The sequence below is a fragment of the Cryptomeria japonica genome, chromosome 1 (assembly GCF_030272615.1).
Source record: "Cryptomeria japonica chromosome 1, Sugi_1.0, whole genome shotgun sequence".
NCBI lineage: Eukaryota > Viridiplantae > Streptophyta > Pinopsida > Cupressales > Cupressaceae > Cryptomeria > Cryptomeria japonica.
In genome coordinates, this window is record NC_081405.1 from 599586014 (window position 1) to 599598080 (window position 12067).

Genomic DNA, 12067 nt, shown 5'->3' on the forward strand with positions numbered 1-12067 from the left:
GACAGAGAAGCTGTTGGCTGGATACAAAATTCTGGGTGTTGTCTAAAATTCCACCCAGAAAGTTGAGAATTACTGATTAAAATTCCACCTCGTCGTGGCTTGACACTTGTATGGAATCTCTGTTCTTCATTAGTTCTAGTACGTAAAACCTGGTTTTCGATAGAAAGAATTACCACTTCGCCCCACATTACAATGATGTTGTCTGGGTGTTGTCTAAAGTCTGTGGCAGTCATTCAATGATATTTCCCTTTTGTAAGCGACCAGATATTTGTTGGGAAACTAGATGTTTTTATTATTTATTCCTCCTGCCATTAGGAAGGACATTAATATTCGGAAATTGTGGAGGATCGTTCGTGCCCACCAATGCTCTACTTAAACTTTACCGGTTGTTTCTCATTTTGCGATGATTATGTAAGGAACGATTACATACAAACCATGACCTCCCGTACTTGACCGAACAGAAATCGATGGTCAGAAATTCTTTATAGACTTTGTATGATCATAGGACAGATGTCAGCCGCTAACATCGAATCGCAACGATCATTTCGCGGATATAATGTATTGGCAGTCACTGCGGAAATGAGAGTCGATTTCTTTGTTCCACCTCTTCTTCCAAGGACGCCCACTTCGCTTGTAGAATTTTATTCCTGTCATAAGGCCGTCGAGATCGGTGAGAGTGCTGGACTTGATCAGGGTTTAAGCAGAAGTGAACAAACATCAATACAACGTTTGAAGGGCAATCTTTTGCATCATTCGCGCTGCCTATCACCACAGGTATTCGCATACACAATGAGATGTTGCGCTCTACTCTTTCGGTGTAAACTCAAGCATTGTTTATAGGTTTTAAAGACATGAAACAGTGGATCATTGCAGGCGAAGGTTTGTAGTTCGATTCCTGCCAGTTTAATCCAAATTTCGGCAAAAGATTGATTCTACAGATGAGTGAAAACTTTATCTTGTACACTCCCCCAGAAACATTTGGAGTTATCCGGTGAACGAATAGGACGGCGGTACAAGAACTCTTGTCTTTCTGGATTCGCTCTCGTCTTCCTCTCATGTTTTTCCCTGGCAGGTATGAAAATTCTCAAGAAAATATGTGTTAATTTGTGAAATATAGGTTCAAAATATGACGAAAATATTAATACTCTGATTTTTAAAAGAAGGAAAAGAAAATTATACAGTTTGTTGAAAAATATTCAAACACAGAGAAGAAAATTGTTGAGAACGTTTGTATATCGGATTATCGAAAAATTAGAGTGTATATGTATGATGGATTTAGTTTAGCTTGCAACGGTTTTGGATAGGATGAAGAGACGGGGATTCATAACAGTAACGTGTGATTTTAACTTTCGATATTGGGTTTTTTTAATTTTAAAATTTATTTTTTTTGTGGGTGTGGGGTTGAGATGATAGAGGCCAGGGCGGTGCGGCGAATGGTTACAGTACGAGTCCAGTCGAGGACCGAAGCAAAGTTCCTGGTTTACTCTGCAACTAACATCCCAAGAATTCACAGTAAGGGATAGAGTTATTTAATAAATGCTCCAATCAAGGTATATTTTTAGCGCCTTCTCCAATCTATGTTTGTCCAGATTTCTATTTATAAGTTCTACTGTATTTTCCTCTTTTATGATTGGTCCATAGGTCTCCCCTTCCCTTTAGTTGTGTAGGTGGTCTATAAGATTTTTGAATCAGTTTTGTTCTACACTCTTTTTAGAGTCCAGCTCGACAGGGTTTTAGAAGTTGAGTCTATCTATCAGCCCAAATGTATGGAGCTGTAAAATGCTATGAAATATGAGTATATGAAGCAACCTGTAATTTTGTGAATCTGAATGCAAATATATTTGTATGAAATGAGCAGAACCTCTGATGTAATGTTTCATTCTATTTTGTATAAATTCTAAGTGTGTTGTTTTTCCTGCTCTCCCCTTGATCCTACATCTGGTATCAGGGCCAGTTGAGCTTAGGGAATTGAAGTTTTGATAAGATCTGAAGGTGAAGAAATTGACATTGTAACCTGTAGATAAAGATTTTATCACCGTTTAGTTAAAGAACCTGGTGTTTTGGAAAGTTATTCATTATTAGTTCAGAAGAAAAATGAGATCATAGTTTTAAGGGGTCTGAAGGTTATAGAGCAGTAACGGAGTCAATAGACGTAATGTTTCGAGCATGAAGATCTTGGATAGCAGAAAGAATCTGAAGAAGAGTTCATATTGAATGAACTAAGTCACCAGCTATAGCTGCTAGTACAAGAGTGCTATTTATTTTTTTGCTGCTTGGAGATATGGAGGAAGAGTCAAAAGAAGGGAAGATATAGCGGAAGTCGTTATCACGCTATGAAGAGAGGGTCGCAGGAAAGCAACGTTGAGGCTACCATATGGATCAGCTAAGAAAAAACGTTAGCCATTGTCATTTTCATTTCATTGAAAGTCTTAATAAGGTTAAGGCCATCATGAAGATTCAAAAAAGGATAGATAGCAGCTGATTGTAAGAGGGAGCAGACGCTGCAAAGAAAGATGGGTCACCGTATTGAAGTTCCAAAGGAGTTATAAAAGTTGAAATACATTGTAAGATGCCACAGCCAAGAGAAAAGAAGACATTTTTTACATGCCAATACCCAAGTCTAAAGCATAACCAGTGCAGCAAACGATGGAATCATACCTATCTAAGAAGTAGGGCACTCACTTGCGAAGTCGACAAAGGAGATTCAAAGATTTAGAGAAGTGAAACAGCTGAAGCTGTAACATTTAGAAGAGATCAAAAAGTAAGTTAAAGATTGGAAGAGAGACTGAAGATCAGGAGCAATGTGAGAAAGAGGAATGATGAAAAGAAGAGAAAAAGAGATGATTAAGAATAGTCAAATAGGCTTAAGAGACTGGATAGAAGAATGTCTAAAAGAGATAGTTGCTTGAAGAACGGAGTTGAGACTGTGTAGGAAGCAAGAGAAAATGATAAAGGAGATCAGAAGATTAGAGGATGATTGAAGTTGTTTGAGGCTCTAAAAATTAAGTGAAGTTTTCAACAGATAAAACAATAATATGGTCGAATGCTGCAACATTCTATATTTGTGTAAGTAATGTTTGAGGTCAATAAAGCCCACTGAAATTGGGATCCCAAGCACCCACAGTGTGAGTCTATGAGAGGTGTTGAGAAAAATAAGTGAACCACACCTGAACCTATGATGGACTGGTAATCAAGAGGGCCAGAGCTCATGGTTAGAACATCCCAATAATATCATGGGATTTCCTAGGTATAAGGCTATGAGCTGTAGATTGAAAAGATTTTAGTTGTCCAAGCATTGATGAAAGAGATTAAGAAAGTAATTAGAATTTGTATTTGAGATTAAGTGGGAGTGTTGGAGACTATAATCTCAACTACCCCAACAAGTATAGTCAATTGTTCATCCTCCATATGCATATTAATGTTTGTTAGTTGCTTTTGTCAACTCCAAATTCTTTACTCACCAGCCATTTCTACAAGCATTAAAGGTGGGGATCACTCTTGGATTTGAATGCATTGATGCTATCTATTCTTTGTCACATCTACAATTTTTTGGGGAGTTCCAAAATATTTATTTTATGTATGCTTTTTCTTATTTTGTGGTGTGTAGGTGGTCTATATAATTTTTGAATCAGTTTTGTTCTCCACTCTTTTAGTGTCTAACTTCACAAAGTGTTGGAAGTTGAGTCTGTCTATTAGTTTAAATGTATGGAGCTATAAAATGCTATGAAATATGAGTTTAAAAGTAGTCTATAATGTTATGAATCTGAATTCAATTATGTTTGTATGAAATGAGCAAAAGCTTTGATGTAATGTTTTGATCTATTTAATATAATTTCAAGTGTGTTATTTTTCTTGCTCTCTCCTTAATACTACACTCTATTGATGTTTACAAATGGGCAATTAAAATTAACCTAGAGTTTTATAGTTTGAATGCCAATTAACTACTTCAATATCCTCGTAAAATTGAAGTTCAGGAAATGATACATTAAATTTAGAGTAATCATTGTTGACAAATTCTTTCTCTATCTAGCAATTTAGGTCAAACAGATGTTATGTTGTTTAGAAGTGATTATTAGGATGCCATCTAATATCTAGAAATAAGTGTATTTAAGTAGTAGACTTTTAAAAAATTATCGAGCAATAATATATATGTTAAATAAAGAATGACTATTTAATCTGATATTTCAATTAAATCGTCCAAAAATTTTTAAAAGTGAATTCTTTTATTTAGATTTATAATATGCAATACAATTACAATATTTTCTTGAATTTTTTTTTTTCATTTTGAAAATATGCTCCCTCACAACATGTTTAATTTTTTTTAGGAAGTTAGTACTATGCTTAATTTCAATACACAAATTACTATCATTGTTGACATTTGGTTTTAAATTTGGTGAGATATATTTGTAAAATATAAATTCTTAAATCATGTTTTAATTAGACTAAACTATGAGAGGCCCAAACCATTACATAATTGCTAGATAGATGAAAAAGAAAGAAAATCTATGGGACTCACAAGGAGTGAGAACCCAAAACCTAGTGCCAACTACCAAAAAGGAACAAAAACCACCAGGCACTCAAAACTAGATGCAACAAAACCTAAATAAGATGAGAATAAAGACTAACAAAATAAAATCCACACAGACCCACACCAACTAAAGGCACAAACCAATGGCCTACCTAGTGAGGGATTCTCAATCTTCCAATCCTAATTCATAGCCTTTACCTTATCAGAGAAGTAGAGTTGTTTGTTTTTTATAAAGATAAAGGAGTTTTACATGGACTCGAAACCAAGAGTTTTACAAAAACTGGCCATCAGCCAACCAAACATCAACCAACAACAAAATAGGGGAACTCCCTAGACTAAGAACAAAAGAAAAAAGAAACAACAGGAAACAAAACAAAGCACAGACAAACACTCAATTAAGCAAGTACAACAACTCCTTATTCTTCTGGATGATTACCTTGTTGATTTCCTCCAAGTCCTCCATAATGAACTTGGAGGTACCCTTATTTCTGCTCCTACCTCTGGTCCTGGAACTAGGGCCCGTAGTTTTATTGCCACCCATAGCAGAGTCTTCGCCACCCAGATCTTTCTTTCTGTTACTATCACCAGGATAATCATTGTCAATAGAATTGGATTTGTATTCTGCCACCATGGCATTGATCTTTTCCATCCCCTCCATACTATTTCTCATGGCCTCCTTGCTTATGTCTATTAGATTCTTAAGCTTCTAGGTCATGGTAATGAGCTTCTTTTTTTTGTTAGGCTCAGGCGAATTAGTGAAGATATCAATTATCTCCTTAATCCCCTCTTTGAGGGTATCAATCTCCTTCCCCACCCACTTCCAACAGTTCTCTTGGCTTCTAGTTGCTTCCATCACCAGGTTCATCAAAGTACTTTCCTTCTGTAAGACACTATCCACATCTTTAGGCAGAGTCCCCTTCTTCTCCTTCTGGACATGAAGAGGAATGTCTAATTTGATTTCCTTGTCCAAGGTCTTGTGACCATAGTCTCTAGCAACCAACTTCTTCGTTTTAGAATAAGGCTCAGTTTGAGAGACCAACTTACTGGTTGATTTATATTTACTTGTAGCCCATCTTGGGGGATTCTTGTTGCTATGGACTTCAGGAGTGACCAACATCTCACTCTCTTCTACCAGCTTGTAATCAGGGTCAACAAGAGGTTTGGGACTCCCAATATCCTCCAACTCCATATTCATATCAGAGACATCTTGAACATCAGTATTAGGGATTTGGCCTTTCTTAGAGAGAGAGGGCACAACTTCATGGGCTTTGGCATACTCCATCATGAGCACAATAAGCCCTTCATGGAGGACTAGATTATTCAGATTCTCAACATGTTTTTCAAGACTATTCTCCAAAGAAGAAACCAAATAGAATGGAATCAAAATAACTTTGCCATGCCTTAAGTGATTTAATATGGTAAAATGATAAGAAAAGATACTAGCATATCTGCCATCAAGCATAATGTACCTCATAATGAATTCGACCATATCCACCCAGGAAGCAATTAGGTCCTTTTTGTTGTAGCCTCAATCCACCATTTTATTGACTCTTGAATGCTCCTTATCTTTATAAAAAAAACTCGCCATGTCTTCCTCCCCTATTTTTCTGTCTCTGTAAAACCTTCTGCCATTTATAGCCAAACCAGTAACCGTAGCCACCAGGGTTTCATCCACCTGAAATTCAGCATCATAAGCCCTCAAAATCCATGTCTTCCACCAGTTGACAAACATTTTTGTGAGAAAAGGAGACGGGCCATGGACTCTTTACAAGAAGGGAACCATCCGCCCCATCAACAATTTTCTACCACACCTTATTTTTCTTCCATTTATCAAAAGTGGGCACTTCTTACTAATTCCTGTCCCCACCGGTGGTCCAAGTCACCAAACAAAAGTAGGAAATGGACCACACAAAATAAGTCTCCAAACAAAAGTAGGATAGGGGCCACACAAGAAGACATAAAATTGAGGCACAAGGGAAGTTTATAGATCTTCAAATAGGGAAATCGAAAGGAAACCATTTCCCCAACAACTTAATCAAATCATGATTGTTCTTCATTAATTATCACAAGTGGATGGTATCATCATACGCTAGGTCACACAAGTTCATTGGGAAAGAGTCCCGATTGCTCCACAATTTTGCTGCCATGTAACCCACCACCATATTGGCCAATAAATCCATCGCTTTATTGCCTCCCTGAAAAATGTGAGAGATTTTGAATTCATGCAACTCTTTAATCATATCATAGCAATCTTTGATCAATAGTCTAGCTAGGATCTGAAGTAGAGTTATTTGGTAGATCCTTTTTGAGATGAAATAAAATGTAAATCCAGAGTTAGTTTCACCCTAGACCCGACACCTTGAACCCTATAGTAGGGAAAAAGTCCAAATACCTCTTCTTCCAAGCTTGTAGGGTTTTCAAAATATTTTTCAACATTTCATTACTATGCACAATTACATCCTACATTTTCCTTTTGAAAGACAACTTACTTGCTCTGAATCTCCTCCATTGCTTCTTGTCCTATTTTTGGTTAATCTTCTCATAAAGCCCATTTAGTTCTTCTTCATTCCTTCCCATTTATCTAACTTCTCAACCAAATTGTTAGCTGCTTCCCAAACTCTCTAGTCTTTATCCGCCATATCCTAGCTCAAAGCTCTAGAATCTACTTCTGTGAGGGCTTGCCATCTATTAATATTCTTCCTAGCCACATTAAGTTGACTTAGAATCTAATAGATAATAGCTAGCTCCTTATTGTAGTCATCACAAAGTTTGTTAACTTTCTCTGCATAGAAAGGGAAGTCTCATTTTCCTAGTGAGTTTGTTGGTGAGTGGGTGGAGAACCAAAGGAAGGGGTAGAAGGGTACCCTCTTTGTTAACAAGGATTTTTGGGGTCCACTCCAACCCAGCAGACCTAGAGGAGGCAAAATATTCAAAGGCAATATCCTCATTATCCAACTCTTAAACAATTCTTACAATAGTGGGAGGGGCTGAGGAATTTTTAAATTTAGCCATTTTGCTAGGGTTAACCTGGTTAGGGGTCCCTTTAGGTTTAAGAGTGGGTCCAAGCTCTTTGTGCTCTAGGATGTTTCAAATCTCAATGCATAGATAAGGGCCATATAGACTAAAAGTCAAGCTACTGGTGGGAGTTAATATTAGATGAAAAATCTAAAGCTAAAGGATAAGTCCTTAGTGCAGGGGAATGCACTCTTTAGTTTTTTTCCATAGTTATAGATTGAGAAATAGATGAGAAAATCCAATGTGAGAAATTTAATTTCAACCCATACCTTAAATGGTTAAGTATGGGGAAAAGATATGAATAGAATCATTTGAAGCTCTTGTCCAAGGTGAGAAATTTCAGGAGGAGAGATGGTGCCTCTTTTCATATTCCATGTAAGTTGTTCCTATTGAAGCCACTCTACAAATAGACCACTTTTTGTCATGGTTTAAGAAATTTTTTAAAATTTTCTTTGTAATTACCCTTCATATTCTTAGGGAAGTTCATTCCTTCAATCACATGACCCATAGCAACCACAATAGTCTCCCAAAACATAGTAAATTTCACCCCACCCACATGAATTTCATATTTTTCCAAAGATTGGGAAAATTGTTCATATAGAGAGAGTAGGGTTATAACCCTTCATACCTTCAATATAGGTCACTAGATTTCCTTCCACCACCTTATTCTAGAGAACCCCATTTCTTTTGAACTTATTGCAACTGTTTAGCTATGTTTGGATGAGTTCACCACCCATGGTATGCATAGTAAAACCATGTATAGGACTCAAATAGGGATAGTTAAAAATAGCTTTGGGAAAGAGATAACAAAGGGTGGTATTAGTAAAAGCATAGCTAACACAAGATTTAACAAAGCCAATCCTTTTCAATAAATTATTGTAGATGTGGCCACGAAAGAGACTAAAAAGGCAATAATAAAATATTCAATTCTCATTGAGATGACTGTCTTCAAGGATCCTTCCATGAACAACATCAGGTAATTCATGCACCACTATCCAAGTTTTAAGGCACTCGATCAAATGGCCTAAATTAGGTAGCTTATCCGTAGCCTCATTTCTTTCTCTAAAGGTATGATGATATATGACATGGAAAAGTGTAATCATATATTGGCACTTAGTGATTATATACTCCACCCACCACCTTGGATTCACTTTCTCTTACAACAACAAAATTACATATTTTTAACCACCTTCAATGATGATTTTTTTGTAACTTTTGTCTTTCACAATAGTGATTCCAATGAAATTAGCCATTAGTTATACCATGTTAGATGTTTGAGAGGCTAGATTTTCCATGTAGGCCATGATTAATTTATACCTTGGATATCTAATGACCCCACCTCCACCTACTTGTTCCATGTTATTGTTATCAAAATTTTGCACCAGCTAAATTTTGGTGGCCTAAACAGACCTTACACATTGCAATTGAAGAAAGCTACACAATTGTTTTTACAAATTCTTCAATTTTGCATGGTATGACTTCAAAGTTGAAGTTATTTCATTATGAAAGTAATTTTCAAGAAATGCCAACAAAAAGATTGCATAAAAATAGCTCTTTTATTTACAAGAATATGTAAAGTTTCCCACACAAGCCATGGGAATAGCCAACTAAGCAATAGGCATACATTCTCATACATCTATGTAAACAAACTATATAAATAGAACAAAGAATGAGATAATAGAATGGTGGCCTGTCATTACTTGGAATGATGAGCCTGAGCATGAAGAAGTGGTTGATCTTCATCCACTCATCCATTTTTAGCTCCTTCTACTCCTAGTCCATCAATATCTGCAAGACATTTAAAAAAATGATGATTAGAGAAATGAATATAACCATACTATCATGCTCAAACACGACAAGATATACAATGTGAAGAGGGGAAAATAGATTAGAAGGTTAAATGATCAAAACATAACAAAATAAACCTGCAAAATGCTAAAATAGCATGAAAAGACCATTTTACCTTGCTATTTTACCTTCTCCTTCAGATTGAGCTTGATGAAGTGAAGGCAATCCTTGATAATGCTCCACTTGATGTGCTCGTTTGATTGTTGGATGTGGATGGCTCTCCAATGATGTGCACAACATGAAATAGATTTTAGGAGGATGATAAGGATGAAAATGATGAAGCTACCAAGATGATTTCTTGGGCTCAAAAGGGTAGCATAAGCGTACTGGATTTTGAGATGTTTTAATGAAGGGATGGAGCCTTTTTATTTATAGGAAGAGGAGAGAAAATTGGATGGCTAGGATGGATTCGAGATGAAGGGCTAAGATTTACTTGTGAGCTCACACAAGCTCCAAGAGAGGGTGTGGAGACCAAGAAATATGCCTTAAAGGCAATTCGTATCTCCACACTCCACAAGGTGCATTGGAGGAATTAAAAAATTCTCCCAAAAAGGATATTATGGGGATTGGAGGAATAAAAAGGAATTAAAAAATCCTTGAGAGAGGGGATACCTAGAGGTATGTGAGATTTCGAAAATCTTACATTCACCTAGGAAAAGATTATTTAAAAGCAAGGAGTTCACTTTGTGACTAATCATGATGATTTGCCATTAGCGATTCATTAGGAGGGGGATTGGAGGAAATTTTAGGTGGGATTAGGATTAGACTAGTAGAGAGAATGAGTGGAGGGAATAAAAAATTAGTAGAATAATGTTAAATGAGTTTAGGGAGTTTCTAGAAGAATTTATTAGATTAATGATGAATTAAGAAGATGATTTGTAGGAATCATGTAGGTTAACTAATTAATTGAAATTAATTAGCTAAGAGGAAGATTTGTGAGGATTTGATTTTTTAGAAGAATAAAGAAAGGGATTGATTTATTAAATAAATCAATCACATGCTATAGTGACAATGTTAATTATATTTAATTAATATTGAGGAGAATTTGAATTAACATAATTAATTAATTAATTATGTGAGGCATTAAAAATAATTAAAATAATTATTTTTAAGTGTTTACATTTTGCCCCTCTTTGAAGCGAGGTGTGATGACGCATTGATTCAAAGAATAATCTTGTTTTGATGTTGATATTGGTTTGATAGGATGCCCCAACTCTTAATTGATAGATTATGATATGGAGATGCCCCCTCGGGAAATCAATTGAGGTAATTTGATCTTTGGAGTTTTGTGAGATTGATTTCCTGAGAGATTTGATTCGATTTGATTGATAAGATCTAGATTCAGTCTGGTTTCAGGAAGGATTCATCTTGTATAAGACAAACATGATCAAAGCGTCTGGTTTTAGGAAGGATTCATCTTGTATAAGACAAACATGATTAAAGTATCTGGTTTCAGAAAGGATTCATCCTGTATAAGACATGATCGATCACAATGTCTGGTTTCAGGAAGGATTCATCTAGTATAAGACATGATCGATCACAACGTCTAGTTTTAGGAAGGATTCATCTTGTATAAGACATGATCGATCACAATGTCTAGTTTCAGGAAGGATTCATCCTATATAAGACATGATCGATCACAATGTCTGGTTTCAGGAAGGACTCATCCCATATAGGACATGATTGGAGCGTCTAGTTTCAGGAAGGATACATCTTGTATAAGACATGATCGATCACAATGTCTGGTTTCAGGAAGGATTCATCCTGTATAAGACATGATCGATCAAAACATTTGGTTTCAAGAAGGATTCATTTTGTATAAGACATGATCAGAGCATCTAGTTTTAGGAAGGATTCATCCTGTATAAGACATGATCGATCACAATGTCTGGTTTTAGGAAGGATTCATCCTATATAAGACATGATTGATCACAACGTTTGGTTTCAGGAAGGATTCATCCTATATAAGACATGAATCAGAATCAGAATTGATTATGTAAGGAAAAATAGAGGAAGAAAAATTAGGTTGGAAGGGATAAATGAGGAAGATATATGAAGTAGTCGTGAGGTATTTGGAAAGAAGAATAAGAGATGCAAGACCGCAGAGGAAAATCGGGGCAATTGAGAATTCCATGGGATTATTGAGTTTAGGATTTGATGGAATGATGGTGAGATTTTGTGCACAACAAATGTGGAGAGCAAACCTAGTTTGATGTTGTCCTGAGTGACTTGCACCATTGATTATAGAAATCAGGATGCCATGAGAAACCCAGGGCATGGACTGACTCTGTAGACAAATGGGAATTTCTTGCACACAACAATGCAAGTGTTCAGAAACACTAATACAAAATTATGGGTTCGTGCAAGGAAACCCTCAAACACACTGATACCTCTTGTACACAAGAAGGTAAGTGTTGGTAAACACTAGTACCAGGTCATTGGTTTATACAAGAAGAATCCAAAACATTCCATACTATGAAATATGCCCCAATATGTGCCTATCATAACATACCTAGATATGAAAGAATCCAGGCAGTTGTAAATAGGGGCAGTCGTAGGGCAAAGGTGCAAGTCTATATGAAAAGATCTAACAAAATCTAACAAGTCTCTTCCTTGCGACCAAATGATACCTCTTACCAAGAGTAGAACTAGGATGGACTTGGGATTGTTGCTCAA

The 12067-nt window shown here is 36.2% G+C and overlaps 1 long non-coding RNA gene across 1 annotated transcript; it reads left to right on the top strand.

Moving 5' to 3' along the window:
• The first annotated feature begins 455 nt into the window (after positions 1 to 455).
• LOC131048143 (uncharacterized) lies at positions 456 to 1796 on the top strand. The gene is made up of 3 exons (XR_009106367.1): positions 456 to 774; positions 874 to 1072; positions 1414 to 1796. It is a non-coding gene; the product is annotated as an uncharacterized LOC131048143 (long non-coding RNA).
• Positions 1797 to 12067: the final 10271 nt, after the last annotated feature.